Consider the following 22082-nt stretch of genomic DNA (forward strand, 5'->3'; position numbering starts at 1 on the left):
TTTCGTATTTTTGGAACGGAGCTGATCGGTCACGTGGGTCCCACGCCTCGCGTACGAAAACAAAGGAGGTTCTGCGTCTTTTAAGACATAAAAGCAATAAGCATGGATAGTATTTCGGGTGCGATCATACCAGCACTAATGCACCGGATCCCATCAGAACTCCGTTGTGAAGCGTGCTTGGGCGAGAGTAGTACTAGGATGGGTGACCCCCTGGGAAGTCCTCGTGTTGCACCGCCCTTTTTCGTTGCCCGTTTCCGTTTTTTTAGATTTTACGTGCGGTTTTTTTTTGTTTTTTTTTTCTTTCTTGCTATTTCTATGCTCGGGTGGCCTCCGTTTCATGGTTCATGGTTTTCGTATTTTTGGAACGGAGCCGATCGGTCACGTGGGTCCCACGCCTCGCGTACGAAAACAAAGGAGGTTCTGCGTCTTTTAAGACATAAAAGCAATAAGCATGGATAGTATTTCGGGTGCGATCATACCAGCACTAATTCACCGGATCCCATGAGAACTCCGCAGTTAAGCGTGCTTGGGCGAGAGTAGTACTAGGATGGGTGACCCCCTGGTAAGTCCTCGTGTTGCACCTCCTTTTTCGTTGCCCGTTCGCGTTTTTTTAGATTTTACGTGCGGTTTTTTTTTTATTTTTTTTTCTTTCTTGCTATTTCTATGCTCGGGTGGCCTCCGCTTCATGGTTGATGCTTTTCGTATTTTTGGAACGGAGCCGATCGGTCACGTGGGTCCCACGCCTCGCGTACGAAAACAAAGGAGGTTCTGCGTCTTTTAAGACATAAAAGCAATAAACATGGATAGTATTTCGGGTGCGATCATACCAGCACTAATGCACCGGATCCCATCAGAACTCCGCTGTGAAGCGTGCTTGGGCGAGAGTAGTACTAGGATGGGTGACCCCCTGGGAAGTTGTCGTGTTGCACCCCCCTTTTTCGTTGCCCGTTTGCGTTTTTTTAGATTTTACGTGTGGTTTTTTTTGTTTTTTTTCTTTCTTGCTATTTCTATGCTCGGGTGGCCTCCGCTTCATGGTTGATGCTTTTCGTATTTTTGGAACGGAGCCGATCGGTCACGTGGGTCCCACGCCTCGCGTACGAAAACAAAGGAGGTTCTGCGTCTTTTAAGACATAAAAGCAATAAGCATGGATAGTATTTCGGGTGCGATCATACCAGCACTAATGCACCGGATCCCATCAGAACTCCACTGTGAAGCGTGCTTGGGCGAGAGTAGTACTAGGATGGGTGACCCCCGGGAAGTTGTCGTGTTGCACCCCCCTTTTTCGTTGCCCGTTTGCGTTTTTTTAGATTTTACGTGTGGTTTTTTTTTTGTTTTTTTTTCTTTCTTGCTATTTCTATGCTCGCGTGGCCTCCGCTTCATGGTTCATGGTTTTCGTATTTTTGGAACGGAGCTGATCGGTCACGTGGGTCCCACGCCTCGCGTACGAAAACAAAGGAGGTTCTGCGTCTTTTAAGACATAAAAGCAATAAGCATGGATAGTATTTCGGGTGCGATCATACCAGCACTAATGCACCGGATCCCATCAGAACTCCGCTGTGAAGCGTGCTTGGGCGAGAGTAGTACTAGGATGGGTGACCCCCTGGGAAGTCCTCGTGTTGCACCGCCCTTTTTCGTTGCCCGTTTGCGTTTTTTTAGATTTTACGTGCGGTTTTTTTTTCTTTCTTGCTATTTCTATGCTCGGGTGGCCTCCGTTTCATGGTTCATGGTTTTTGTATTTTTGGAACGGAGCCGATAGGTCACGTGGGTCCCACGCCTCGCGTACGAAAACAAAGGAGGTTCTGCGTCTTTTAAGACATAAAAGCAATAAGCATGGATAGTATTTCGGGTGCGATCAAACCAGCACTAATGCATCGGATCCCATAAGAACCCCGTAGTTAAGCGTGCTTGGGCGAGAGTAGTACTAGGATGGGTGACCCCCTGGGAAGTCCTCGTGTTGCACCCCCCTTTTTCGTTGCCCGTTTGCGTTGTTTTAGATTTTACGTGCGGTTTTTTTTTTGTTTTTTTTTCTTTCTTGCTATTTCTATGCTCGGGTGGCCTCCGCTTCATGGTTGATGCTTTTCGTATTTTTGGAACGGAGCCGATCGGTCACGTGGGTCCCACGCCTCGCGTACGAAAACAAAGGAGGTTCTGCGTCTTTTAAGACATAAAAGCAATAAGCATGGATAGTATTTCGGGTGCGATCATACCAGCACTAATGCACCGGATCCCATCAGAACTCCACTGTGAAGCGTGCTTGGGCGAGAGTAGTACTAGGATGGGTGACCCCCGGGAAGTTGTCGTGTTGCACCCCCCTTTTTCGTTGCCCGTTTGCGTTTTTTTAGATTTTACGTGTGGTTTTTTTTTTGTTTTTTTTTCTTTCTTGCTATTTCTATGCTCGCGTGGCCTCCGCTTCATGGTTCATGGTTTTCGTATTTTTGGAACGGAGCTGATCGGTCACGTGGGTCCCACGCCTCGCGTACGAAAACAAAGGAGGTTCTGCGTCTTTTAAGACATAAAAGCAATAAGCATAGATAGTATTTCGGGTGCGATCATACCAGCACTAATGCACCGGATCCCATCAGAACTCCGTTGTGAAGCGTGCTTGGGCGAGAGTAGTACTAGGATGGGTGACCCCCTGGGAAGTCCTCGTGTTGCACCGCCCTTTTTCGTTGCCCGTTTCCGTTTTTTTAGATTTTACGTGCGGTTTTTTTTTTGTTTTTTTTTTCTTTCTTGCTATTTCTATGCTCGGGTGGCCTCCGTTTCATGGTTCATGGTTTTCGTATTTTTGGAACGGAGCCGATCGGTCACGTGGGTCCCACGCCTCGCGTACGAAAACAAAGGAGGTTCTGCGTCTTTTAAGACATAAAAGCAATAAGCATGGATAGTATTTCGGGTGCGATCATACCAGCACTAATTCACCGGATCCCATCAGAACTCCGCAGTTAAGCGTGCTTGGGCGAGAGTAGTACTAGGATGGGTGACCCCCTGGTAAGTCCTCGTGTTGCACCTCCTTTTTCGTTGCCCGTTTGCGTTTTTTTAGATTTTACGTGCGGTTTTTTTTTTTGTTTTTTTTTCTTTCTTGCTATTTCTATGCTCGGGTGGCCTCCGCTTCATGGTTGATGCTTTTCGTATTTTTGGAACGGAGCCGATCGGTCACGTGGGTCCCACGCCTCGCGTACGAAAACAAAGGAGGTTCTGCGTCTTTTAAGACATAAAAGCAATAAACATGGATAGTATTTCGGGTGCGATCATACCAGCACTAATGCACCGGATCCCATCAGAACTCCGCTGTGAAACGTGCTTGGGCGAGAGTAGTACTAGGATGGGTGACCCCCTGGGAAGTTGTCGTGTTGCACCCCCCTTTTTCGTTGCCCGTTTGCGTTTTTTTAGATTTTACGTGTGGTTTTTTTTGTTTTTTTTCTTTCTTGCTATTTCTATGCTCGCGTGGCCTCCGCTTCATGGTTCATGGTTTTCGTATTTTTGGAACGGAGCTGATCGGTCACGTGGGTCCCACGCCTCGCGTACGAAAACAAAGGAGGTTCTGCGTCTTTTAAGACATAAAAGCAATAAACATGGATAGTATTTCGGGTGCGATCATACCAGCACTAATGCACCGGATCCCATCAGAACTCCGTTGTGAAGCGTGCTTGGGCGAGAGTAGTACTAGGATGGGTGACCCCCTGGGAAGTTGTCGTGTTGCACCGCCCTTTTTCGTTGCCCGTTTGCGTTTTTTTTAGATTTTACGTGCGGTTTTTTTTTCTTTCTTGCTATTTCTATGCTCGGGTGGCCTCCGTTTCATGGTTCATGGTTTTTGTATTTTTGGAACGGAGCCGATCGGTCACGTGGGTCCCACGCCTCGCGTACGAAAACAAAGGAGGTTCTGCGTCTTTTAAGACATAAAAGCAATAAGCATGGATAGTATTTCGGGTGCGATCATACCAGCACTAATGCACCGGATCCCATCAGAACTCCGCTGTGAAGCGTGCTTGGGCGAGAGTAGTACTAGGATGGGTGACCCCCTGGGAAGTCGTCGTGTTGCACCGCCCTTTTTCGTTGCCCGTTTGCGTTTTTTTTAGATTTTACGTGCGGTTTTTTTTTCTTTCTTGCTATTTCTATGCTCGGGTGGCCTCCGTTTCATGGTTCATGGTTTTTGTATTTTTGGAACGGAGCCGATCGGTCACGTGGGTCCCACGCCTCGCGTACGAAAACAAAGGAGGTTCTGCGTCTTTTAAGACATAAAAGCAATAAGCATGGATAGTATTTCGGGTGCGATCAAACCAGCACTAATGCATCGGATCCCATAAGAACCCCGTAGTTAAGCGTGCTTGGGCGAGAGTAGTACTAGGATGGGTGACCCCCTGGGAAGTCCTCGTGTTGCACCCCCCTTTTTCGTTGCCCGTTTGCGTTTTTTTAGATTTTACGTGCGGTTTTTTTTTTGTTTTTTTTTCTTTCTTGCTATTTCTATGCTCGGGTGGCCTCCGCTTCATGGTTGATGCTTTTCGTATTTTTGGAACGGAGCCGATCGGTCACGTTGGTCCCACGCCTCGCGTACGAAAACAAAGGAGGTTCTGCGTCTTTTAAGACATAAAAGCAATAAGCATGGATAGTATTTCGGGTGCGATCATACCAGCACTAATGCACCGGATCCCATCAGAACTCCACTGTGAAACGTGCTTGGGCGAGAGTAGTACTAGGATGGGTGACCCCCGGGAAGTTGTCGTGTTGCACCCCCCTTTTTCGTTGACCGTTTGCGTTTTTTTAGATTTTACGTGTGGTTTTTTTTGTTTTTTTTCTTTCTTGCTATTTCTATGCTCGCGTGGCCTCCGCTTCATGGTTCATGGTTTTCGTATTTTTGGAACGGAGCTGATCGGTCACGTGGGTCCCACGCCTCGCGTACGAAAACAAAGGAGGTTCTGCGTCTTTTAAGACCTAAAAGCAATAACCATGGATAGTATTTCGGGTGCGATCATACCAGCACTAATGCACCGGATCCCATCAGAACTCCGCTGTGAAGCGTGCTTGGGCGAGAGTAGTACTAGGATGGGTGACCCCCTGGGAAGTCCTCGTGTTGCACCGCCCTTTTTCGTTGCCCGTTTGCGTTTTTTTAGATTTTACGTGCAGTTTTTTTTTTGTTTTTTTTTTCTTTCTTGTTATTTCTATGCTCGGGTGGCCTCCGCTTCATGGTTGATGGTTTTCGTATTTTTAGAACGGAGCTGATCGGTCACGTGGGTCCCACGCCTCGCGTACGAAAACAAAGGAGGTTCTGCGTCTTTTAAGATATAAAAGCAATAAGCATGAATAGTATTTCGGGTGCGATCATACCAGCACTAATGCACCGGATCCCATCAGAACTCCGCAATTAAGCGTGCTTGGGCGAGAGTAGTATTAGGATGGGTGACCCCCTGGGAAGTCCTCGTGTTGAACCCACCCTATTTTCGTTGCTTGTTTGCGTTTTTTCAGATTTTACGTGCGGTTTTTTTTAGTTTTTTTCTTTCTTGCTATTTCTATGCTCGGGTGGCCTCCGCTTCATGGGTGATAGTTTTCGTATTTTTGGAACGGAGCCGGTCGGTCACGTGGGTCCCACGCCTCGCGTACGAAAACAAAGGAGGTTCTGCGTCTTTTAAGACATAAAAGCAATAAGCATGGATAGTATTTCGGGTGCGATCATACTAGCACTAATGCACCGGATCCCATCAGAACTCCGCTGTGAAGCGTGCTTGGGCGAGAGTAGTAGTAGGATGGTGACCCCCTGGGAAGTTGTCGTGTTGCACCCCCTTTTTCGTTGCCCGTTTGCGTTTTTTTTTATTTTACGTGCGGTTTTTTTTTTTTTCTTTCTTGCTATTTCTATGCTCGGGTGGCCTCCGCTTCATGGTTGATGCTTTTCGTATTTTTGGAACGGAGCCGATCGGTCACGTGGGTCCCACGCCTCGCGTACGAAAACAAAGGAGGTTCTGCGTCTTTTAAGACATAAAAGCAATAAGCATGGATAGTATTTCGGGTGCGATCATACCAGCACTAATGCACCGGATCCCATCAGAACTCCGCTGTGAAGCGTGCTTGGGCGAGAGTAGTACTAGGATGGTGACCCCCTGGGAAGTTGTCGTGTTGCACCCCCCTTTTTCGTTGCCCGTTTGCGTTTTTTTAGATTTTACGTGTGGTTTTTTTTGTTTTTTTTTCTTTCTTGCTATTTCTATGCTCGCGTGGCCTCCGCTTCATGGTTGATGGTTTTCGTATTTTTGGAACGGAGCTGATCGGTCACGTGGGTCCCACGCCTCGCGTACGAAAACAAAGGAGGTTCTGCGTCTTTTAAGACATAAAAGCAATAAGCATGGATAGTATTTCGGGTGCGATCATACCAGCACTAATGCACCGGATCCCATCAGAACTCCGCAGTTAAGCGTGCTTGGGCGAGAGTAGTACTAGGATGGGTGACCCCCTGGGAAGTCCTCGTGTTGCACCCCCCCTTTTTCGTTGCCCGTTTGCGTTTTTTTAGTTTTTACGTGCGGTTTTTTTTGTTTTTTTTTCTTTCTTGCTATTTCTATGCTCGGGTGGCCTCCGCTTCATGGTTCATGGTTTTCGTATTTTTGGAACGGAGCCGATCGGTCACGTGGGTCCCACGCATCGCGTACGAAAACAAAGGAGGTTCTGCGTCTTTTAAGACATAAAAGCATTAAGCATCAAAGTATTTCGGGTGCGATCATACCAGCACTAATGCATCGGATCCCATAAGAACTCCGTAGTTAAGCGTGCTTGGGCGAGAGTGGTACTAGGATGGGTGACCCCCTGGGAAGTCCTCGTGTTGCACCCCCGTTTTTCGTTGCCCGTTTGCGTTTTTTTAGATTTTGCGAGCGGTTTTTTTTTGTTTTTTTTTCTTTCTTGCTATTTCTATGCTCGGCTGGCCTCCGTTTCATGGTTCATGGTTTTCGTATTTTTGGAACGGAGCCGATCGGTCACGTGGGTCCCACGCCTCGCGTACGAAAACAAAGGAGGTTCTGCGTCTTTTAAGACATAAAAGCAATAAGCATGGATAGTACTTCGGGTGCGATCATACCAGCACTAATTCACCGGATCCCATCAGAACTCCGCAGTTAAGCGTGCTTGGGCGAGAGTAGTACTAGGATGGGTGACCCCCTGGGAAGTCCTCGTGTTGCACCCCCCTTTTTCGTTGCCCGTTTGCGTTTTTTTAGATTTTACGTGCGGTTTTTTTTTGTTTTTTTTTCTTTCTTGCTATTTCTATGCTCGGGTGGCCTCCGCTTCATGGTTGATGCTTTTCGTATTTTTGGAACGGAGCCGATCGGTCACGTGGGTCCCACGCCTCGCGTACGAAAACAAAGGAGGTTCTGCGTCTTTTAAGACATAAAAGCAATAAACATGGATAGTATTTCGGGTGCGATCATACCAGCACTAATGCACCGGATCCCATCAGAACTCCGCTGTGAAGCGTGCTTGGGCGAGAGTAGTACTAGGATGGGTGACCCCCTGGGAAGTTGTCGTGTTGCACCCCCCTTTTTCGTTGCCCGTTTGCGTTTTTTTAGATTTTACGTGTGGTTTTTTTTGTTTTTTTTCTTTCTTGCTATTTCTATGCTCGCGTGGCCTCCGCTTCATGGTTCATGGTTTTCGTATTTTTGGAACGGAGCTGATCGGTCACGTGGGTCCCACGCCTCGCGTACGAAAACAAAGGAGGTTCTGCGTCTTTTAAGACATAAAAGCAATAAGCATGGATAGTATTTCGGGTGCGATCATACCAGCACTAATGCACCGGATCCCATCAGAACTCCGCTGTGAAGCGTGCTTGGGCGAGAGTAGTACTAGGATGGGTGACCCCCTGGGAAGTCCTCGTGTTGCACCGCCCTTTTTCGTTGCCCGTTTGCGTTTTTTTAGATTTTACGTGCGGTTTTTTTTTCTTTCTTGCTATTTCTATGCTCGGGTGGCCTCCGTTTCATGGTTCATGGTTTTTGTATTTTTGGAACGGAGCCGATCGGTCACGTGGGTCCCACGCCTCGCGTACGAAAACAAAGGAGGTTCTGCGTCTTTTAAGACATAAAAGCAATAAGCATGGATAGTATTTCGGGTGCGATCAAACCAGCACTAATGCATCGGATCCCATAAGAACCCCGTAGTTAAGCGTGCTTGGGCGAGAGTAGTACTAGGATGGGTGACCCCCTGGGAAGTCCTCGTGTTGCACCCCCCTTTTTCGTTGCCCGTTTGCGTTTTTTTAGATTTTACGTGCGGTTTTTTTTTGTTTTTTTTTCTTTCTTGCTATTTCTATGCTCGGGTGGCCTCCGCTTCATGGTTGATGCTTTTCGTATTTTTGGAACGGAGCCGATCGGTCACGTTGGTACCACGCCTCGCGTACGAAAACAAAGGAGGTTCTGCGTCTTTTAAGACATAAAAGCAATAAGCATGGATAGTATTTCGGGTGCGATCATACCAGCACTAATGCACCGGATCCCATCAGAACTCCACTGTGAAGCGTGCTTGGGCGAGAGTAGTACTAGGATGGGTGACCCCCGGGAAGTTGTCGTGTTGCACCCCCCTTTTTCGTTGACCGTTTGCGTTTTTTTAGATTTTACGTGTGGTTTTTTTTGTTTTTTTTCTTTCTTGCTATTTCTATGCTCGCGTGGCCTCCGCTTCATGGTTCATGGTTTTCGTATTTTTGGAACGGAGCTGATCGGTCACGTGGGTCCCACGCCTCGCGTACGAAAACAAAGGAGGTTCTGCGTCTTTTAAGACCTAAAAGCAATAACCATGGATAGTATTTCGGGTGCGATCATACCAGCACTAATGCACCGGATCCCATCAGAACTCCGCTGTGAAGCGTGCTTGGGCGAGAGTAGTACTAGGATGGGTGACCCCCTGGGAAGTCCTCGTGTTGCACCGCCCTTTTTCGTTACCCGTTTGCGTTTTTTTAGATTTTACGTGCAGTTTTTTTTTGTTTTTTTTTTCTTTCTTGTTATTTCTATGCTCGGGTGGCCTCCGCTTCATGGTTGATGGTTTTCGTATTTTTAGAACGGAGCGGATCGGTCACGTGGGTCCCACGCCTCGCGTACGAAAACAAAGGAGGTTCTGCGTCTTTTAAGATATAAAAGCAATAAGCATGAATAGTATTTCGGGTGCGATCATACCAGCACTAATGCACCGGATCCCATCAGAACTCCGCAGTTATGCGTGCTTGGGCGAGAGTAGTATTAGGATGGGTGACCCCCTGGGAAGTCCTCGTGTTGAACCCACCCTATTTTCGTTGCTCGTTTGCGTTTTTTCAGAATTTACGTGCGGTTTTTTTTAGTTTTTTTCTTTCTTGCTATTTCTATGCTCGGGTGGCCTCCGCTTCATGGGTGATAGTTTTCGTATTTTTGGAACGGAGCCGGTCGGTCACGTGGGTCCCACGCCTCGCGTACGAAAACAAAGGAGGTTCTGCGTCTTTTAAGACATAAAAGCAATAAGCATGGATAGTATTTCGGGTGCGATCATACCAGCACTAATGCACCGGATCCCATCAGAACTCCGCTGTGAAGCGTGCTTGGGCGAGAGTAGTAGTAGGATGGTGACCCCCTGGGAAGTTGTCGTGTTGCACCCCCTTTTTCGTTGCCCGTTTGCGTTTTTTTTTATTTTACGTGCGGTTTTTTTTTTCTTTCTTGCTATTTCTATGCTCGGGTGGCCTCCGCTTCATGGTTGATGCTTTTCGTATTTTTGGAACGGAGCCGATCGGTCACGTGGGTCCCACGCCTCGCGTACCAAAACAAAGGAGGTTCTGCGTCTTTTAAGACATAAAAGCAATAAGCATGGATAGTATTTCGGGTGCGATCATACCAGCACTAATGCACCGGATCCCATCAGAACTCCGCTGTGAAGCGTGCTTGGGCGAGAGTAGTACTAGGATGGTGACCCCCTGGGAAGTTGTCGTGTTGCACCCCCCTTTTTCGTTGCCCGTTTGCGTTTTTTTAGATTTTACGTGTGGTTTTTTTTGTTTTTTTTTCTTTCTTGCTATTTCTATGCTCGCGTGGCCTCCGCTTCATGGTTGATGGTTTTCGTATTTTTGTAACGGAGCTGATCGGTCACGTGGGTCCCACGCCTCGCGTACGAAAACAAAGGAGGTTCTGCGTCTTTTAAGACATAAAAGCAATAAGCATGGATAGTATTTCGGGTGCGATCATACCAGCACTAATGCACCGGATCCCATCAGAACTCCGCAGTTAAGCGTGCTTGGGCGAGAGTAGTACTAGGATGGGTGACCCCCTGGGAAGTCCTCGTGTTGCACCCCCCCTTTTTCGTTGCCCGTTTGCGTTTTTTTAGTTTTTACGTGCGGTTTTTTTTGTTTTTTTTTCTTTCTTGCTATTTCTATGCTCGGGTGGCCTCCGCTTCATGGTTCATGGTTTTCGTATTTTTGGAACGGAGCCGATCGGTCACGTGGGTCCCACGCATCGCGTACGAAAACAAAGGAGGTTCTGCGTCTTTTAAGACATAAAAGCATTAAGCATGGAAAGTATTTCGGGTGCGATCATACCAGCACTAATGCATCGGATCCCATAAGAACTCCGTAGTTAAGCGTGCTTGGGCGAGAGTGGTACTAGGATGGGTGACCCCCTGGGAAGTCCTCGTGTTGCACCCCCGTTTTTCGTTGCCCGTTTGCGTTTTTTTAGATTTTGCGAGCGGTTTTTTTTTTGTTTTTTTTTTCTTTCTTGCTATTTCTATGCTCGGCTGGCCTCCGTTTCATGGTTCATGGTTTTCGTATTTTTGGAACGGAGCCGATCGGTCACGTGGGTCCCACGCCTCGCGTACGAAAACAAAGGAGGTTCTGCGTCTTTTAAGACATAAAAGCAATAAGCATGGATAGTATTTCGGGTGCGATCATACCAGCACTAATGCACCGGATCCCATCAGAACTCCGCTGTGAAGCGTGCTTGGGCGAGAGTAGTACTAGGATGGTGACCCCCTGGGAAGTTGTCGTGTTGCACCCCCTTTTTCGTTGCCCGTTTGCGTTTTTTTAGATTTTACGTGTGGTTTTTTTTTTGTTTTTTTTTTCTTTCTTGCTATTTCTATGCTCGTGTGGCCTCCGCTTCATGGTTGATGGTTTTCGTATTTTTGGAACGGAGCTGATCGGTTACGTGGGTCCCACGCCTCGCGTACGAAAACAAAGGAGGTTCTGCGTCTTTTAAGACATAAAAGCAATAAGCATGGATAGTATTTCGGGTGCGATCATACCAGCACTCATGCACCGGATCCCATCAGAACTCCGCAGTTAAGCGTGCTTGGGCGAGAGTAGTACTAGGATGGGTGACCCGCTGGGAAGTTCTCGTGTTGCACCCCCTTTTTCGTTGCCCGTTTGCGTTTTTTTTTATTTTACGTGCGGTTTTTTTTTTCTTTCTTGCTATTTCTATGCTCGGGTGGCCTCCGCTTCATTGTTGATGCTTTTCGTATTTTTGGAACGGAGCCGATCGGTCACGTGGGTCCCACGCCTCGCGTACGAAAACAAAGGAGGTTCTGCGTCTTTTAAGACATAAAAGCAATAAGCATGGATAGTATTTCGGGTGCGATCATACCAGCACTAATGCACCGGATCCCATCAGAACTCCGCTGTGAAGCGTGCTTGGGCGAGAGTAGTAGTAGGATGGTGGCCCCCTGGGAAGTTGTCGTGTTGCACCCCCTTTTTCGTTGTCCGTTTGCGTTTTTTTAGATTTTACGTGTGGTTTTTTTTGTTTTTTTTTCTTTCTTGCTATTTCTATGCTCGTGTGGCCTCCGCTTCATGGTTGATGGTTTTCGTATTTTTGGAACGGAGCTGATCGGTCACGTGGGTCCCACGCCTCGTGTACGAAAACAAAGGAGGTTCTGCGTCTTTTAAGACATAAAAGCAATAAGCATGGATAGTATTTCGGGTGCGATCATACCAGCACTCATGCACCGGATCCCATCAGAACTCCGCAGTTAAGGGTGCTTGGGCGAGAGTAGTACTAGGATGGGTGACCCGCTGGGAAGTTCTCGTGTTGCACCCCCTTTTTCGTTGCCCGTTTGCGTTTTTTTTTATTTTACGTGCGGTTTTTTTTTTTCTTTCTTGCTATTTCTATGCTCGGGTGGCCTCCGCTTCATGGTTGATGCTTTTCGTATTTTTGGAACGGAGCCGATCGGTCACGTGGGTCCCACGCCTCGCGTACGAAAACAAAGGAGGTTCTGCGTCTTTTAAGACATAAAAGCAATAAGCATGGATACTATTTCGGGTGCGATCATACCAGCACTAATGCACCGGATCCCATCAGAACTCCGCTGTGAAGCGTGCTTGGGCGAGAGTAGTACTAGGATGGTGACCCCCTGGGAAGTTGTCGTGTTGCACCCCCCTTTTTCGTTGCCCGTTTGCGTTTTTTTAGATTTTACGTGTGGTTTTTTTTGTTTTTTTTTTCTTTCTTGCTATTTCTATGCTCGCGTGGCCTCCGCTTCATGGTTGATGGTTTTCGTATTTTTGGAACGGAGCTGATCGGTCACGTGGGTCCCACGCCTCGCGTACGAAAACAAAGGAGGTTCTGCGTCTTTTAAGACATAAAAGCAATAAGCATGGATAGTATTTCGGGTGCGATCATACCAGCACTAATGCACCGGATCCCATCAGAACTCCGCAGTTAAGCGTGCTTCGGCGAGAGTAGTACTAGGATGGGTGACCCCCTGGGAAGTCCTCGTGTTGCACCCCCCCCCCTTTTTCGTTGCCCGTTTGCGTTTTTTTAGTTTTTACGTGCGGTTTTTGTTGTTTTTTTTTCTTTCTTGCTATTTCTATGCTCGGGTGGCCTCCGCTTCATGGTTCATGGTTTTCGTATTTTTGGAACGGAGCCGATCGGTCACGTGGGTCCCACGCATCGCGTACGAAAACAAAGGAGGTTCTGCGTCTTTTAAGACATAAAAGCATTAAGCATGGAAAGTATTTCGGGTGCGATCATACCAGCACTAATGCATCGGATCCCATAAGAACTCCGTAGTTAAGCGTGCTTGGGCGAGAGTAGTACTAGGATGGGTGACCCGCTGGGAAGTCCTCGTGTTGCACCCCCCTTTTTCGTTGCCCGTTTGCGTTTTTTTAGATTTTGCGAGCGGTTTTTTTTTTGTTTTTTTTTTCTTTCTTGCTATTTCTAAGCTCGGCTGGCCTCCGTTTCATGGTTCATGGTTTTCGTATTTTTGGAACGGAGCCGATCGGTCACGTGGGTCCCACGTCTCGCGTACGAAAACAAAGGAGGTTCTGCGTCTTTTAAGACATAAAAGCAATAAGCATGGATAGTATTTCGGGTGCGATCATACCAGCACTAATGCACCGGATCCCATCAGAACTCCGCTGTGAAGCGTGCTTGGGCGAGAGTAGTACTAGGATGGTGACCCCCTGGGAAGTTGTCGTGTTGCACCCCCTTTTTCGTTGCCCGTTTGCGTTTTTTTAGATTTTACGTGTGGTTTTTTTTGTTTTTTTTTCTTTCTTGCTATTTCTATGCTCGTGTGGCCTCCGCTTCATGGTTGATGGTTTTCGTATTTTTGGAACGGAGCTGATCGGTCACGTGGGTCCTACGCCTCGCGTACTAAAACAAAGGAGGTTCTGCGTCTTTTAAGACATAAAAGCAATAAGCATGGATAGTATTTCGGGTGCGATCATACCAGCACTCATGCACCGGATCCCATCAGAACTCCGCAGTTAAGCGTGCTTGGGCGAGAGTAGTACTAGGATGGGTGACCCGCTGGGAAGTTCTCGTGTTGCACCCCCTTTTTCGTTGCCCGTTTGCGTTTTTTTTATTTTACGTGCGGTTTTTTTTTTTTCTTTCTTGCTATTTATATGCTCGGGTGGCCTCCGCTTCATTCTTGATGCTTTTCGTATTTTTGGAACGGAGCCGATCGGTCACGTGGGTCCCACGCCTCGCGTACGAAAACAAAGGAGGTTCTGCGTCTTTTAAGACATAAAAGCAATAAGCATGGATAGTATTTCGGGTGCGATCATACCAGCACTAATGCACCGGATCCCATCAGAACTCCGCAGTTAAGCGTGCTTGGGCGAGAGTAGTACTAGGATGGGTGACCCCCTGGGAAGTCCTCGTGTTGCACCCCCCCTTTTTCGTTGCCCGTTTGCGTTTTTTTAGTTTTTACGTGCGGTTTTTTTTGTTTTTTTTTCTTTCTTGCTATTTCTATGCTCGGGTGGCCTCCGCTTCATGGTTCATGGTTTTCGTATTTTTGGAACGGAGCCGATCGGTCACGTGGGTCCCACGCATCGCGTACGAAAACAAAGGAGGTTCTGCGTCTTTTAAGACATAAAAGCATTAAGCATGGAAAGTATTTCGGGTGCGATCATACCAGCACTAATGCATCGGATCCCATAAGAACTCCGTAGTTAAGCGTGCTTGGGCGAGAGTAGTACTAGGATGGGTGACCCCCTGGGACGTCCTCGTGTTGCACCCCCCTTTTTCGTTGCCCGTTTGCGTTTTTTTAGATTTTACGTGCGGTTTTTTTTTGTTTTTTTTTCTTTCTTGCTATTTCTATGCTCGGGTGGCCTCCGTTTCATGGTTTATGGTTTTCGTATTTTTGGAACGGAGCCGATCGGTCACGTGGGTCCCACGCCTCGCGTACGAAAACAAAGGAGGTTCTGCGTCTTTTAAGACATAAAAGCAATAAGCATGGATAGTATTTCGGGTGCGATCATACCAGCACTAATTCACCGGATCCCATCAGAACTCCGCAGTTAAGCGTGCTTGGGCGAGAGTAGTACTAGGATGGGTGACCCCCTGGTAAATCCTCGTGTTGCACCTCCTTTTTCGTTGCCCATTTGCGTTTTTTTAGATTTTACGTGCGGTTTTTTTTTTGTTTTTTTTTCTTTCTTGCTATTTCTATGCTCGGGTGGCCTCCGCTTCATGGTTGATGCTTTTCGTATTTTTGGAACGGAGCCGATCGGTCACGTGGGTCCCACGCCTCGCGTACGAAAACAAAGGAGGTTCTGCGTCTTTTAAGACATAAAAGCAATAAGCATGGATAGTATTTCGGGTGCGATCATACCAGCACTAATGCACCGGATCCCATCAGAACTCCACTGTGAAGCGTGCTTGGGCGAGAGTAGTACTAGGATGGGTGACCCCCGGGAAGTTGTCGTGTTGCACCCCCCTTTTTCGTTGCCCGTTTGCGTTTTTTTAGATTTTACGTGTGGTTTTTTTTGTTTTTTTTTCTTTCTTGCTATTTCTATGCTCGCGTGGCCTCCGCTTCATGGTTCATGGTTTTCGTATTTTTGGAACGGAGCCGATCGGTCACGTGGGTCCCACGCCTCGCGTACGAAAACAAAGGAGGTTCTGCGTCTTTTAAGACATAAAAGCAATAAGCATGGATAGTATTTCGGGTGCGATCATACCAGCACTAATGCACCGGATCCCATCAGAACTCCGCAGTTAAGCGTGCTTGGGTGAGAGTAGTATTAGGATGGGTGACCCCCTGGGAAGTCGTCGTGTTGAACCCACCCTATTTTCGTTGCTCGTTTGCGTTTTTTTAGATTTTACGTGCGGTTTTTTTTTTGTTTTTTTCTTTCTTGCTATTTCTATGCTAGGGTGGCCTCCGCTTCATGGGTGATAGTTTTCGTATTTTTGGAACGGAGCCGGTCGGTCACGTGGGTCCCACGCCTCGCGTACGAAAACAAAGGAGGTTCTGCGTCTTTTAAGACATAAAAGCAATAAGCATGGATAGTATTTCGGGTGCGATCAAACCAGCACTAATGCATCGGATCCCATAAGAACCCCGTAGTTAAGCGTGCTTGGGCGAGAGTAGTACTAGGATGGGTGACCCCCTGGGAAGTCCTCGTGTTGCACCCCCCTTTTTCGTTGCCCGTTTGCGTTTTTTTAGATTTTGCGAGCGGTTTTTTTTTTGTTTTTTTTTTCTTTCTTGCTATTTCTAAGCTCGGCTGGCCTCCGTTTCATGGTTCATGGTTTTCGTATTTTTGGAACGGAGCCGATCGGTCACGTGGGTCCCACGCCTCGCGTACGAAAACAAAGGAGGTTCTGCGTCTTTTAAGACATAAAAGCAATAAGCATGGATAGTATTTCGGGTGCGATCATACCAGCACTAATGCACCGGATCCCATCAGAACTCCGTTGTGAAGCGTGCTTGGGCGAGAGTAGTACTAGGATGGTGACCCCCTCGGAAGTTGTCGTGTTGCACCCCCTTTTTCGTTGCCCGTTTGCGTTTTTTTAGATTTTACGTGTGGTTTTTTTTGTTTTTTTTTTCTTTCTTGCTATTTCTATGCTCGTGTGGCCTCCGCTTCATGGTTGATGGTTTTCGTATTTTTGGAACGGAGCTGATCGGTCACGTGGGTCCCACGCCTCGCGTACGAAAACAAAGGAGGTTCTGCGTCTTTTAAGACATAAAAGCAATAAGCATGGATAGTATTTCGGGTGCGATCATACCAGCACTCATGCACCGGATCCCATCAGAACTCCGCAGTTAAGCGTGCTTGGGCGAGAGTAGTACTAGGATGGGTGACCCGCTGGGAAGTTCTCGTGTTGCACCCCCTTTTTCGTTGCCCGTTTGCGTTTTTTTTTATTTTACGTGCGGTTTTTTTTTTTTTTTCTTTCTTGCTATTTATATGCTCGGGTGGCCTCCGCTTCATTGTTGATGCTTTTCGTATTTTTGGAACGGAGCCGATCGGTCACGTGGGTCCCACGCCTCGCGTACGAAAACAAAGGAGGTTTTGCGTCTTTTAAGACATAAAAGCAATAAGCATGGATAGTATTTCGGGTGCGATCATACCAGCACTAATGCACCGGATCCCATCAGAACTCCGCTGTGAAGCGTGCTTGGGCGAGAGTAGTACTAGGATGGTGACCCCCTGGGAAGTTGTCGTGTTGCACCCCCCTTTTTCGTTCCCCGTTTGCGTTTTTTTAGATTTTACGTGTGGTTTTTTTGTTTTTTTTTTCTTTCTTGCTATTTCTATGCTCGCGTGGCCTCCGCTTCATGGTTGATGGTTTTCGTATTTTTGGAACGGAGCTGATCGGTCACGTGGGTCCCACGCCTCGCGTACGAAAACAAAGGAGGTTCTGCGTCTTTTAAGACATAAAAGCAATAAGCATGGATAGTATTTCGGGTGCGATCATACCAGCACTAATGCACCGGATCCCATCAGAACTCCGCAGTTAAGCGTGCTTGGGCGAGAGTAGTACTAGGATGGGTGACCCCCTGGGAAGTCCTCGTGTTGCACCCCCCCTTTTTCGTTGCCCGTTTGCGTTTTTTTTAGTTTTTACGTGCGGTTTTTTTTGTTTTTTTTTCTTTCTTGCTATTTCTATGCTCGGGTGGCCTCCGCTTCATGGTTCATGGTTTTCGTATTTTTGGAACGGAGCCGATCGGTCACGTGGGTCCCACGCATCGCGTACGAAAACAAAGGAGGTTCTGCGTCTTTTAAGACATAAAAGCATTAAGCATGGAAAGTATTTCGGGTGCGATCATACCAGCACTAATGCATCGGATCCCATAAGAACTCCGTAGTTAAGCGTGCTTGGGCGAGAGTAGTACTAGGATGGGTGACCCCCTGGGAAGTCCTCGTGTTGCACCCCCCTTTTTCGTTGCCCGTTTGCGTTTTTTTAGATTTTACGTGCGGTTTTTTTTTGTTTTTTTTTCTTTCTTGCTATTTCTATGCTCGGGTGGCCTCCGTTTCATGGTTCATGGTTTTCGTATTTTTGGAACGGAGCTGATCGGTCACGTGGGTCCCACGCCTCGCGTACGAAAACAAAGGAGGTTCTGCGTCTTTTAAGACATAAAAGCAATAAGCATGGATAGTATTTCGGGTGCGATCATACCAGCACTAATTCACCGGATCCCATCAGAACTCCGCAGTTAAGCGTGCTTGGGTGAGAGTAGTACTAGGATGGGTGACCCCCTGGTAAATCCTCGTGTTGCACCTCCTTTTTCGTTGCCCATTTGCGTTTTTTTAGATTTTACGTGCGGTTTTTTTTTTGTTTTTTTTTCTTTCTTGCTATTTCTATGCTCGGGTGGCCTCCGCTTCATGGTTGATGATTTTCGTATTTTTGGAACGGAGCCGATCGGTCACGTGGGTCCCACGCCTCGCGTACGAAAACAAAGGAGGTTCTGCGTCTTTTAAGACATAAAAGCAATAAGCATGGATAGTATTTCGGGTGCGATCATACCAGCACTAATGCACCGGATCCCATCAGAACTCCACTGTGAAGCGTGCTTGGGCGAGAGTAGTACTAGGATGGGTGACCCCCGGGAAGTTGTCGTGTTGCACCCCCCTTTTTCGTTGCCCGTTTGCGTTTTTTTAGATTTTACGTGTGCTTTTTTTGTTTTTTTTTTCTTTCTTGCTATTTCTATGCTCGCGTGGCCTCCGCTTCATGGTTCATGGTTTTCGTATTTTTGGAACGGAGCCGATCGGTCACGTGGGTCCCACGCCTCGCGTACGAAAACAAAGGAGGTTCTGCGTCTTTTAAGACATAAAAGCAATAAGCATGGATAGTATTTCGGGTGCGATCATACCAGCACTAATGCACCGGATCCCATCAGAACTCCGCAGTTAAGCGTGCTTGGGTGAGAGTAGTATTAGGATGGGTGACCCCCTGGGAAGTCCTCGTGTTGAACCCACCCTATTTTCGTTGCTCGTTTGCGTTTTTTTAGATTTTACGTGCGGTTTTTTTTTTGTTTTTTTCTTTCTTGCTATTTCTATGCTAGGGTGGCCTCCGCTTCATGGGTGATAGTTTTCGTATTTTTGGAACGGAGCCGGTCGGTCACGTGGGTCGCACGCCTCGCGTACGAAAACAAAGGAGGTTCTGCGTCTTTTAAGACATAAAAGTAATAAGAATGGATAGTATTTCGGGTGCGGTCATACCAGCACTAATGCACTGGATCCCATCAGAACTCTGCAGTTAAGCGTGCTTGGGCGAGAGTAGTACTAGGATGGGTGACCCCCTGGGAAGTCCTCGTGTTGCACCCCCCTTTTTCGTTGCCCGTTTACGTTTTTTTAGATTTTACGTGCGGTTTTTTTTGTTTTTTTTTTCTTTCTTGCTATTTCTATGCTCGGGTGGCCTCCGCTTCATGGTTCATGGTTTTCGTATTTTTGGAACGGAGCCGATCGGTCAAGTGGGTCCCACGCCTCGCGTACGAAAACAAAGGAGGTTCTGCGTCTTTTAAGACATAAAAGCAATAAGCATGGATAGTATTTCGGGTGCGATCATACCAGCACTAATGCACCGGATCCCATAAGAACTCCGCAGTTAAGCGTGCTTGGGCGAGAGTAGTACTAGGATGGGTGACCCCCTGGGAAGTCCTCGTGTTGCACCCTCCTTTTTCGTTGCCCGTTTGCGTTTTTTTAGATTTTACGCACGGTTTTTTTTTTTGTTTTTTTTTCTTTCTTGCTATTTCTATGCTCGGGTGGCCTCCGTTTCATGGTTCATGGTTTTCGTATTTTTGGAACGGAGCCGATCGGTCACGTGGGTCCCACGCCTCGCGTACGAAACCAAAGGAGGTTCTGCGTCTTTTAAGACATAAAAGCAATAAGCATGGATAGTATTTCGGGTGCGATCATACCAGCACTAATGCACCGGATCCCATCAGAACTCCGCTGTGAAGCGTGCTTGGGCGAGAGTAGTACTACGATGGGTGACCCCCTGGGAAGTCCTCGTGTTGCACCGCCCTTTTTCGTTGCCCGTTTGCGTTTTTTTAGATTTTACGTGCGGTTTTTTTTTTTGTTTTTTTTTTCTTTCTTGCTATTTCTATGCTCGGGTGGCCTCCGTTTCATGGTTCATGGTTTTCGTATTTTTGGAACGGAGCCGATCGGTCACGTGGGTCCCACGCCTCGCGTACGAAAACAAAGGAGGTTCTGCGTCTTTTAAGACATAAAAGCAATAAGCATGGATAGTATTTCGGGTGCGATCATACCAGCACTAATTCACCGGATCCCATCAGAACTCCGCAGTTAAGCGTGCTTGGGCGAGAGTAGTACTAGGATGGGTGACCTCCTGGTAAGTCCTCGTGTTGCACCTCCTTTTTCGTTGCCCGTTTGCGTTTTTTTAGATTTTACGTGCGGTTTTTGTTTTGTTTTTTTTTTCTTTCTTGCTATTTCTATGCTCGGGTGGCCTCCGCTTCATGGTTGATGCTTTTCGTATTTTTGGAACGGAGCCGATCGGTCATGTGGGTCCCACGCCTCGCGTACGAAAACAAAGGAGGTTCTGCGTCTTTTAAAACATAAAAGCAATAAGCATGGATAGTATTTCGGGTGCGATCATACCAGCACTAATGCACCGGATCCCATCAGAACTCCGCTGTGAAGCGTGCTTGGGCGAGAGTAGTACTAGGATGGTGACCCCCTGGGAAGTTGTCGTGTTGCACCCCCCTTTTTCGTTGCCCGTTTGCGTTTTTTTAGATTTTACGTGTGTTTTTTTTGTTTTTTTTTTCTTTCTTGCTATTTCTATGCTCGCGTGGCCTCCGCTTCATGGTTGATGGTTTTCGTATTTTTGGAACGGAGCTGATCGGTCACGTGGGTCCCACGCCTCGCGTACGAAAACAAAGGAGGTTCTGCGTCTTTTAAGACATAAAAGCAATAAGCATGGATACTATTTTAGGTGCGATCATACCAGCACTAATGCACCGGATGCCATCAGAACTCCGCAGTTAAGCGTGCTTGGGCGAGAGTAGTACTAGGATGGGTGACCCCCTGGCAAGTCCTCGAGTTGCACCCCCTTTTTCGTTGACCGTTTGCGTTTTTTTAGATTTTACGTGCGGTTTTTTTTTGTTTTTTTTTCTTTCTTGCTATTTCTATGCTCGGGTGGCCTCCGTTTCATGGTTCATTGTTTTCGTATTTTTGGAACGGAGCCGATCGGTCACGTGGGTCCCACGCCTCGCGTACGAAAACAAAGGAGGTTCTGCGTCTTTTAAGACATAAAAGCAATAAGCATGGATAGTATTTCGGGTGCGATCATACCAGCACTAATTCACCGGATCCCATCAGAACTCCGCAGTTAAGCGTGCTTGGGCGAGAGTAGTACTAGGATGGGTGACCCCCTGGTAAATCCTCGTGTTGCACCTCCTTTTTCGTTGCCCATTTGCGTTTTTTTAGATTTTACGTGCGGTTTTTTTTTTGTTTTTTTTTCTTTCTTGCTATTTCTATGCTCGGGTGGCCTCCGCTTCATGGTTGATGCTTTTCGTATTTTTGGAACGGAGCCGATCGGTCACGTGGGTCCCACGCCTCGCGTACGAAAACAAAGGAGGTTCTGCGTCTTTTAAGACATAAAAGCAATAAGCATGGATAGTATTTCGGGTGCGATCATACCAGCACTAATGCACCGGATCCCCTCAGAACTCCACTGTGAAGCGTGCTTGGGCGAGAGTAGTACTAGGATGGGTGACCCCCGGGAAGTTGTCGTGTTGCACCCCCCTTTTTCGTTGCCCGTTTGCGTTTTTTTAGATTTTACGTGTGGTTTTTTTTGTTTTTTTTTCTTTCTTGCTATTTCTATGCTCGCGTGGCCTCCGCTTCATGGTTCATGGTTTTCGTATTTTTGGAACGGAGCTGATCGGTCACGTGGGTCCCACGCCTCGCGTACGAAAACAAAGGAGGTTCTGCGTCTTTTAAGACATAAAAGCAATAAGCATGGATAGTATTTCGGGTGCGATCATACCAGCACTAATGCACCGGATCCCATCAGAACTCCGCTGTGAAGCGTGCTTGGGCGAGAGTAGTACTAGGATGGGTGACCCCCTGGGAAGTCCTCGTGTTGCACCGCCCTTTTTCGTTGACCGTTTGCGTTTTTTTATATTTTACGTGCGGTTTTTTTTTGTTTTTTTTTTCTTTCTTGTTATTTCTATGCTCGGGTGGCTTCCGCTTCATGGTTGATGGTTTTCGTATTTTTAGAACGGAGCTGATCGGTCACGTGGGTCCCACGCCTCGCGTACGAAAACAAAGGAGGTTCTGCGTCTTTTAAGATATAAAAGCAATAAGCATTAATAGTATTTCGGGTGCGATCATACCAGCACTAATGCACCGGATCCCATTAGAACTCCGCAGTTAAGCGTGCTTGGGTGAGAGTAGTATTAGGATGGGTGACCCCCTGGGAAGTCCTCGTGTTGAACCCACCCTATTTTCGTTGCTCGTTTG

General features: G+C 47.3%; 64 non-coding genes across 64 annotated transcripts; all 64 read left to right on the forward strand.

Annotated features, from left to right (window-relative positions):
- Nucleotides 1-116: 116 nt before the first annotated feature.
- Nucleotides 117-235, forward strand: LOC145147821 (5S ribosomal RNA). The gene has a single exon (XR_013728710.1). It is a non-coding gene; the product is annotated as a 5S ribosomal RNA (ribosomal RNA).
- A 230-nt stretch (nucleotides 236-465) lies between these two features.
- On the forward strand, nucleotides 466-584 carry LOC145149247 (5S ribosomal RNA). Its single transcript, XR_013730098.1, has one exon. It is a non-coding gene; the product is annotated as a 5S ribosomal RNA (ribosomal RNA).
- Nucleotides 585-813: 229 nt separating this feature from the next.
- Nucleotides 814-932, forward strand: LOC145147882 (5S ribosomal RNA). Its single transcript, XR_013728778.1, has one exon. It is a non-coding gene; the product is annotated as a 5S ribosomal RNA (ribosomal RNA).
- A 227-nt stretch (nucleotides 933-1159) lies between these two features.
- Nucleotides 1160-1277, forward strand: LOC145150693 (5S ribosomal RNA). Its single transcript, XR_013731500.1, has one exon. It is a non-coding gene; the product is annotated as a 5S ribosomal RNA (ribosomal RNA).
- A 230-nt stretch (nucleotides 1278-1507) lies between these two features.
- Nucleotides 1508-1626, forward strand: LOC145147674 (5S ribosomal RNA). Its single transcript, XR_013728570.1, has one exon. It is a non-coding gene; the product is annotated as a 5S ribosomal RNA (ribosomal RNA).
- Nucleotides 1627-1845: 219 nt separating this feature from the next.
- LOC145149490 (5S ribosomal RNA) lies at nucleotides 1846-1964 on the forward strand. The gene has a single exon (XR_013730356.1). It is a non-coding gene; the product is annotated as a 5S ribosomal RNA (ribosomal RNA).
- A 230-nt stretch (nucleotides 1965-2194) lies between these two features.
- LOC145150694 (5S ribosomal RNA) lies at nucleotides 2195-2312 on the forward strand. The gene has a single exon (XR_013731501.1). It is a non-coding gene; the product is annotated as a 5S ribosomal RNA (ribosomal RNA).
- Nucleotides 2313-2542: 230 nt separating this feature from the next.
- Nucleotides 2543-2661, forward strand: LOC145147822 (5S ribosomal RNA). Its single transcript, XR_013728711.1, has one exon. It is a non-coding gene; the product is annotated as a 5S ribosomal RNA (ribosomal RNA).
- Nucleotides 2662-2892: 231 nt separating this feature from the next.
- LOC145148137 (5S ribosomal RNA) lies at nucleotides 2893-3011 on the forward strand. Its single transcript, XR_013729035.1, has one exon. It is a non-coding gene; the product is annotated as a 5S ribosomal RNA (ribosomal RNA).
- Nucleotides 3012-3241: 230 nt separating this feature from the next.
- Nucleotides 3242-3360, forward strand: LOC145148721 (5S ribosomal RNA). Its single transcript, XR_013729592.1, has one exon. It is a non-coding gene; the product is annotated as a 5S ribosomal RNA (ribosomal RNA).
- Nucleotides 3361-3587: 227 nt separating this feature from the next.
- LOC145149657 (5S ribosomal RNA) lies at nucleotides 3588-3706 on the forward strand. The gene has a single exon (XR_013730510.1). It is a non-coding gene; the product is annotated as a 5S ribosomal RNA (ribosomal RNA).
- A 220-nt stretch (nucleotides 3707-3926) lies between these two features.
- On the forward strand, nucleotides 3927-4045 carry LOC145149744 (5S ribosomal RNA). The gene has a single exon (XR_013730593.1). It is a non-coding gene; the product is annotated as a 5S ribosomal RNA (ribosomal RNA).
- Nucleotides 4046-4265: 220 nt separating this feature from the next.
- On the forward strand, nucleotides 4266-4384 carry LOC145149491 (5S ribosomal RNA). Its single transcript, XR_013730357.1, has one exon. It is a non-coding gene; the product is annotated as a 5S ribosomal RNA (ribosomal RNA).
- Nucleotides 4385-4614: 230 nt separating this feature from the next.
- LOC145150913 (5S ribosomal RNA) lies at nucleotides 4615-4732 on the forward strand. The gene has a single exon (XR_013731719.1). It is a non-coding gene; the product is annotated as a 5S ribosomal RNA (ribosomal RNA).
- A 227-nt stretch (nucleotides 4733-4959) lies between these two features.
- LOC145147675 (5S ribosomal RNA) lies at nucleotides 4960-5078 on the forward strand. The gene has a single exon (XR_013728571.1). It is a non-coding gene; the product is annotated as a 5S ribosomal RNA (ribosomal RNA).
- A 231-nt stretch (nucleotides 5079-5309) lies between these two features.
- Nucleotides 5310-5428, forward strand: LOC145149983 (5S ribosomal RNA). Its single transcript, XR_013730816.1, has one exon. It is a non-coding gene; the product is annotated as a 5S ribosomal RNA (ribosomal RNA).
- A 229-nt stretch (nucleotides 5429-5657) lies between these two features.
- Nucleotides 5658-5775, forward strand: LOC145151084 (5S ribosomal RNA). The gene has a single exon (XR_013731880.1). It is a non-coding gene; the product is annotated as a 5S ribosomal RNA (ribosomal RNA).
- A 222-nt stretch (nucleotides 5776-5997) lies between these two features.
- On the forward strand, nucleotides 5998-6115 carry LOC145150383 (5S ribosomal RNA). The gene has a single exon (XR_013731206.1). It is a non-coding gene; the product is annotated as a 5S ribosomal RNA (ribosomal RNA).
- A 228-nt stretch (nucleotides 6116-6343) lies between these two features.
- Nucleotides 6344-6462, forward strand: LOC145140654 (5S ribosomal RNA). The gene has a single exon (XR_013722229.1). It is a non-coding gene; the product is annotated as a 5S ribosomal RNA (ribosomal RNA).
- A 228-nt stretch (nucleotides 6463-6690) lies between these two features.
- On the forward strand, nucleotides 6691-6809 carry LOC145146986 (5S ribosomal RNA). The gene has a single exon (XR_013727905.1). It is a non-coding gene; the product is annotated as a 5S ribosomal RNA (ribosomal RNA).
- A 229-nt stretch (nucleotides 6810-7038) lies between these two features.
- Nucleotides 7039-7157, forward strand: LOC145154831 (5S ribosomal RNA). Its single transcript, XR_013735296.1, has one exon. It is a non-coding gene; the product is annotated as a 5S ribosomal RNA (ribosomal RNA).
- A 229-nt stretch (nucleotides 7158-7386) lies between these two features.
- Nucleotides 7387-7505, forward strand: LOC145147883 (5S ribosomal RNA). The gene has a single exon (XR_013728779.1). It is a non-coding gene; the product is annotated as a 5S ribosomal RNA (ribosomal RNA).
- Nucleotides 7506-7732: 227 nt separating this feature from the next.
- LOC145147676 (5S ribosomal RNA) lies at nucleotides 7733-7851 on the forward strand. The gene has a single exon (XR_013728572.1). It is a non-coding gene; the product is annotated as a 5S ribosomal RNA (ribosomal RNA).
- Nucleotides 7852-8070: 219 nt separating this feature from the next.
- LOC145149492 (5S ribosomal RNA) lies at nucleotides 8071-8189 on the forward strand. Its single transcript, XR_013730358.1, has one exon. It is a non-coding gene; the product is annotated as a 5S ribosomal RNA (ribosomal RNA).
- Nucleotides 8190-8418: 229 nt separating this feature from the next.
- LOC145150695 (5S ribosomal RNA) lies at nucleotides 8419-8536 on the forward strand. Its single transcript, XR_013731503.1, has one exon. It is a non-coding gene; the product is annotated as a 5S ribosomal RNA (ribosomal RNA).
- Nucleotides 8537-8763: 227 nt separating this feature from the next.
- Nucleotides 8764-8882, forward strand: LOC145147677 (5S ribosomal RNA). The gene has a single exon (XR_013728573.1). It is a non-coding gene; the product is annotated as a 5S ribosomal RNA (ribosomal RNA).
- A 230-nt stretch (nucleotides 8883-9112) lies between these two features.
- On the forward strand, nucleotides 9113-9231 carry LOC145150170 (5S ribosomal RNA). The gene has a single exon (XR_013730995.1). It is a non-coding gene; the product is annotated as a 5S ribosomal RNA (ribosomal RNA).
- Nucleotides 9232-9460: 229 nt separating this feature from the next.
- LOC145150848 (5S ribosomal RNA) lies at nucleotides 9461-9578 on the forward strand. Its single transcript, XR_013731662.1, has one exon. It is a non-coding gene; the product is annotated as a 5S ribosomal RNA (ribosomal RNA).
- A 219-nt stretch (nucleotides 9579-9797) lies between these two features.
- Nucleotides 9798-9915, forward strand: LOC145150384 (5S ribosomal RNA). The gene has a single exon (XR_013731207.1). It is a non-coding gene; the product is annotated as a 5S ribosomal RNA (ribosomal RNA).
- Nucleotides 9916-10143: 228 nt separating this feature from the next.
- Nucleotides 10144-10262, forward strand: LOC145141361 (5S ribosomal RNA). The gene has a single exon (XR_013722617.1). It is a non-coding gene; the product is annotated as a 5S ribosomal RNA (ribosomal RNA).
- Nucleotides 10263-10491: 229 nt separating this feature from the next.
- LOC145146987 (5S ribosomal RNA) lies at nucleotides 10492-10610 on the forward strand. The gene has a single exon (XR_013727906.1). It is a non-coding gene; the product is annotated as a 5S ribosomal RNA (ribosomal RNA).
- Nucleotides 10611-10841: 231 nt separating this feature from the next.
- Nucleotides 10842-10959, forward strand: LOC145150385 (5S ribosomal RNA). Its single transcript, XR_013731208.1, has one exon. It is a non-coding gene; the product is annotated as a 5S ribosomal RNA (ribosomal RNA).
- Nucleotides 10960-11189: 230 nt separating this feature from the next.
- On the forward strand, nucleotides 11190-11308 carry LOC145134226 (5S ribosomal RNA). The gene has a single exon (XR_013719018.1). It is a non-coding gene; the product is annotated as a 5S ribosomal RNA (ribosomal RNA).
- Nucleotides 11309-11527: 219 nt separating this feature from the next.
- Nucleotides 11528-11645, forward strand: LOC145151053 (5S ribosomal RNA). Its single transcript, XR_013731850.1, has one exon. It is a non-coding gene; the product is annotated as a 5S ribosomal RNA (ribosomal RNA).
- A 227-nt stretch (nucleotides 11646-11872) lies between these two features.
- LOC145139522 (5S ribosomal RNA) lies at nucleotides 11873-11991 on the forward strand. The gene has a single exon (XR_013721932.1). It is a non-coding gene; the product is annotated as a 5S ribosomal RNA (ribosomal RNA).
- Nucleotides 11992-12211: 220 nt separating this feature from the next.
- Nucleotides 12212-12329, forward strand: LOC145150386 (5S ribosomal RNA). Its single transcript, XR_013731210.1, has one exon. It is a non-coding gene; the product is annotated as a 5S ribosomal RNA (ribosomal RNA).
- A 229-nt stretch (nucleotides 12330-12558) lies between these two features.
- Nucleotides 12559-12677, forward strand: LOC145145246 (5S ribosomal RNA). Its single transcript, XR_013726230.1, has one exon. It is a non-coding gene; the product is annotated as a 5S ribosomal RNA (ribosomal RNA).
- A 232-nt stretch (nucleotides 12678-12909) lies between these two features.
- On the forward strand, nucleotides 12910-13028 carry LOC145146895 (5S ribosomal RNA). The gene has a single exon (XR_013727819.1). It is a non-coding gene; the product is annotated as a 5S ribosomal RNA (ribosomal RNA).
- A 231-nt stretch (nucleotides 13029-13259) lies between these two features.
- Nucleotides 13260-13377, forward strand: LOC145150387 (5S ribosomal RNA). The gene has a single exon (XR_013731211.1). It is a non-coding gene; the product is annotated as a 5S ribosomal RNA (ribosomal RNA).
- Nucleotides 13378-13604: 227 nt separating this feature from the next.
- On the forward strand, nucleotides 13605-13723 carry LOC145134232 (5S ribosomal RNA). Its single transcript, XR_013719020.1, has one exon. It is a non-coding gene; the product is annotated as a 5S ribosomal RNA (ribosomal RNA).
- A 220-nt stretch (nucleotides 13724-13943) lies between these two features.
- LOC145142451 (5S ribosomal RNA) lies at nucleotides 13944-14062 on the forward strand. The gene has a single exon (XR_013723509.1). It is a non-coding gene; the product is annotated as a 5S ribosomal RNA (ribosomal RNA).
- A 229-nt stretch (nucleotides 14063-14291) lies between these two features.
- On the forward strand, nucleotides 14292-14410 carry LOC145148701 (5S ribosomal RNA). The gene has a single exon (XR_013729574.1). It is a non-coding gene; the product is annotated as a 5S ribosomal RNA (ribosomal RNA).
- A 229-nt stretch (nucleotides 14411-14639) lies between these two features.
- Nucleotides 14640-14758, forward strand: LOC145148400 (5S ribosomal RNA). The gene has a single exon (XR_013729287.1). It is a non-coding gene; the product is annotated as a 5S ribosomal RNA (ribosomal RNA).
- A 229-nt stretch (nucleotides 14759-14987) lies between these two features.
- LOC145150696 (5S ribosomal RNA) lies at nucleotides 14988-15105 on the forward strand. The gene has a single exon (XR_013731504.1). It is a non-coding gene; the product is annotated as a 5S ribosomal RNA (ribosomal RNA).
- A 228-nt stretch (nucleotides 15106-15333) lies between these two features.
- On the forward strand, nucleotides 15334-15452 carry LOC145150671 (5S ribosomal RNA). The gene has a single exon (XR_013731480.1). It is a non-coding gene; the product is annotated as a 5S ribosomal RNA (ribosomal RNA).
- Nucleotides 15453-15682: 230 nt separating this feature from the next.
- LOC145149493 (5S ribosomal RNA) lies at nucleotides 15683-15801 on the forward strand. The gene has a single exon (XR_013730360.1). It is a non-coding gene; the product is annotated as a 5S ribosomal RNA (ribosomal RNA).
- Nucleotides 15802-16032: 231 nt separating this feature from the next.
- On the forward strand, nucleotides 16033-16150 carry LOC145150863 (5S ribosomal RNA). The gene has a single exon (XR_013731674.1). It is a non-coding gene; the product is annotated as a 5S ribosomal RNA (ribosomal RNA).
- A 228-nt stretch (nucleotides 16151-16378) lies between these two features.
- Nucleotides 16379-16497, forward strand: LOC145134238 (5S ribosomal RNA). The gene has a single exon (XR_013719023.1). It is a non-coding gene; the product is annotated as a 5S ribosomal RNA (ribosomal RNA).
- Nucleotides 16498-16721: 224 nt separating this feature from the next.
- Nucleotides 16722-16839, forward strand: LOC145150388 (5S ribosomal RNA). The gene has a single exon (XR_013731212.1). It is a non-coding gene; the product is annotated as a 5S ribosomal RNA (ribosomal RNA).
- A 228-nt stretch (nucleotides 16840-17067) lies between these two features.
- Nucleotides 17068-17186, forward strand: LOC145143509 (5S ribosomal RNA). Its single transcript, XR_013724540.1, has one exon. It is a non-coding gene; the product is annotated as a 5S ribosomal RNA (ribosomal RNA).
- Nucleotides 17187-17416: 230 nt separating this feature from the next.
- On the forward strand, nucleotides 17417-17535 carry LOC145144428 (5S ribosomal RNA). The gene has a single exon (XR_013725436.1). It is a non-coding gene; the product is annotated as a 5S ribosomal RNA (ribosomal RNA).
- Nucleotides 17536-17764: 229 nt separating this feature from the next.
- On the forward strand, nucleotides 17765-17883 carry LOC145149685 (5S ribosomal RNA). Its single transcript, XR_013730537.1, has one exon. It is a non-coding gene; the product is annotated as a 5S ribosomal RNA (ribosomal RNA).
- Nucleotides 17884-18112: 229 nt separating this feature from the next.
- LOC145150698 (5S ribosomal RNA) lies at nucleotides 18113-18230 on the forward strand. Its single transcript, XR_013731506.1, has one exon. It is a non-coding gene; the product is annotated as a 5S ribosomal RNA (ribosomal RNA).
- A 228-nt stretch (nucleotides 18231-18458) lies between these two features.
- On the forward strand, nucleotides 18459-18577 carry LOC145149689 (5S ribosomal RNA). The gene has a single exon (XR_013730541.1). It is a non-coding gene; the product is annotated as a 5S ribosomal RNA (ribosomal RNA).
- A 230-nt stretch (nucleotides 18578-18807) lies between these two features.
- On the forward strand, nucleotides 18808-18926 carry LOC145145493 (5S ribosomal RNA). Its single transcript, XR_013726463.1, has one exon. It is a non-coding gene; the product is annotated as a 5S ribosomal RNA (ribosomal RNA).
- A 229-nt stretch (nucleotides 18927-19155) lies between these two features.
- On the forward strand, nucleotides 19156-19274 carry LOC145154917 (5S ribosomal RNA). Its single transcript, XR_013735385.1, has one exon. It is a non-coding gene; the product is annotated as a 5S ribosomal RNA (ribosomal RNA).
- Nucleotides 19275-19505: 231 nt separating this feature from the next.
- LOC145148306 (5S ribosomal RNA) lies at nucleotides 19506-19624 on the forward strand. The gene has a single exon (XR_013729196.1). It is a non-coding gene; the product is annotated as a 5S ribosomal RNA (ribosomal RNA).
- A 232-nt stretch (nucleotides 19625-19856) lies between these two features.
- Nucleotides 19857-19975, forward strand: LOC145147659 (5S ribosomal RNA). Its single transcript, XR_013728555.1, has one exon. It is a non-coding gene; the product is annotated as a 5S ribosomal RNA (ribosomal RNA).
- Nucleotides 19976-20205: 230 nt separating this feature from the next.
- On the forward strand, nucleotides 20206-20323 carry LOC145150390 (5S ribosomal RNA). The gene has a single exon (XR_013731214.1). It is a non-coding gene; the product is annotated as a 5S ribosomal RNA (ribosomal RNA).
- A 228-nt stretch (nucleotides 20324-20551) lies between these two features.
- On the forward strand, nucleotides 20552-20670 carry LOC145150788 (5S ribosomal RNA). The gene has a single exon (XR_013731600.1). It is a non-coding gene; the product is annotated as a 5S ribosomal RNA (ribosomal RNA).
- Nucleotides 20671-20898: 228 nt separating this feature from the next.
- Nucleotides 20899-21017, forward strand: LOC145148401 (5S ribosomal RNA). The gene has a single exon (XR_013729288.1). It is a non-coding gene; the product is annotated as a 5S ribosomal RNA (ribosomal RNA).
- A 229-nt stretch (nucleotides 21018-21246) lies between these two features.
- LOC145151073 (5S ribosomal RNA) lies at nucleotides 21247-21364 on the forward strand. Its single transcript, XR_013731869.1, has one exon. It is a non-coding gene; the product is annotated as a 5S ribosomal RNA (ribosomal RNA).
- Nucleotides 21365-21592: 228 nt separating this feature from the next.
- LOC145147678 (5S ribosomal RNA) lies at nucleotides 21593-21711 on the forward strand. Its single transcript, XR_013728574.1, has one exon. It is a non-coding gene; the product is annotated as a 5S ribosomal RNA (ribosomal RNA).
- Nucleotides 21712-21941: 230 nt separating this feature from the next.
- LOC145149959 (5S ribosomal RNA) lies at nucleotides 21942-22060 on the forward strand. Its single transcript, XR_013730794.1, has one exon. It is a non-coding gene; the product is annotated as a 5S ribosomal RNA (ribosomal RNA).
- The last annotated feature ends 22 nt before the right edge of the window (nucleotides 22061-22082 follow it).

Source organism: Lactuca virosa, chromosome 1, assembly GCF_052849685.1.
Source record: "Lactuca virosa cultivar CGN04683 chromosome 1, Lactuca_virosa_CGN04683_v6, whole genome shotgun sequence".
NCBI classification, from domain to species: Eukaryota; Viridiplantae; Streptophyta; class Magnoliopsida; order Asterales; family Asteraceae; genus Lactuca; species Lactuca virosa.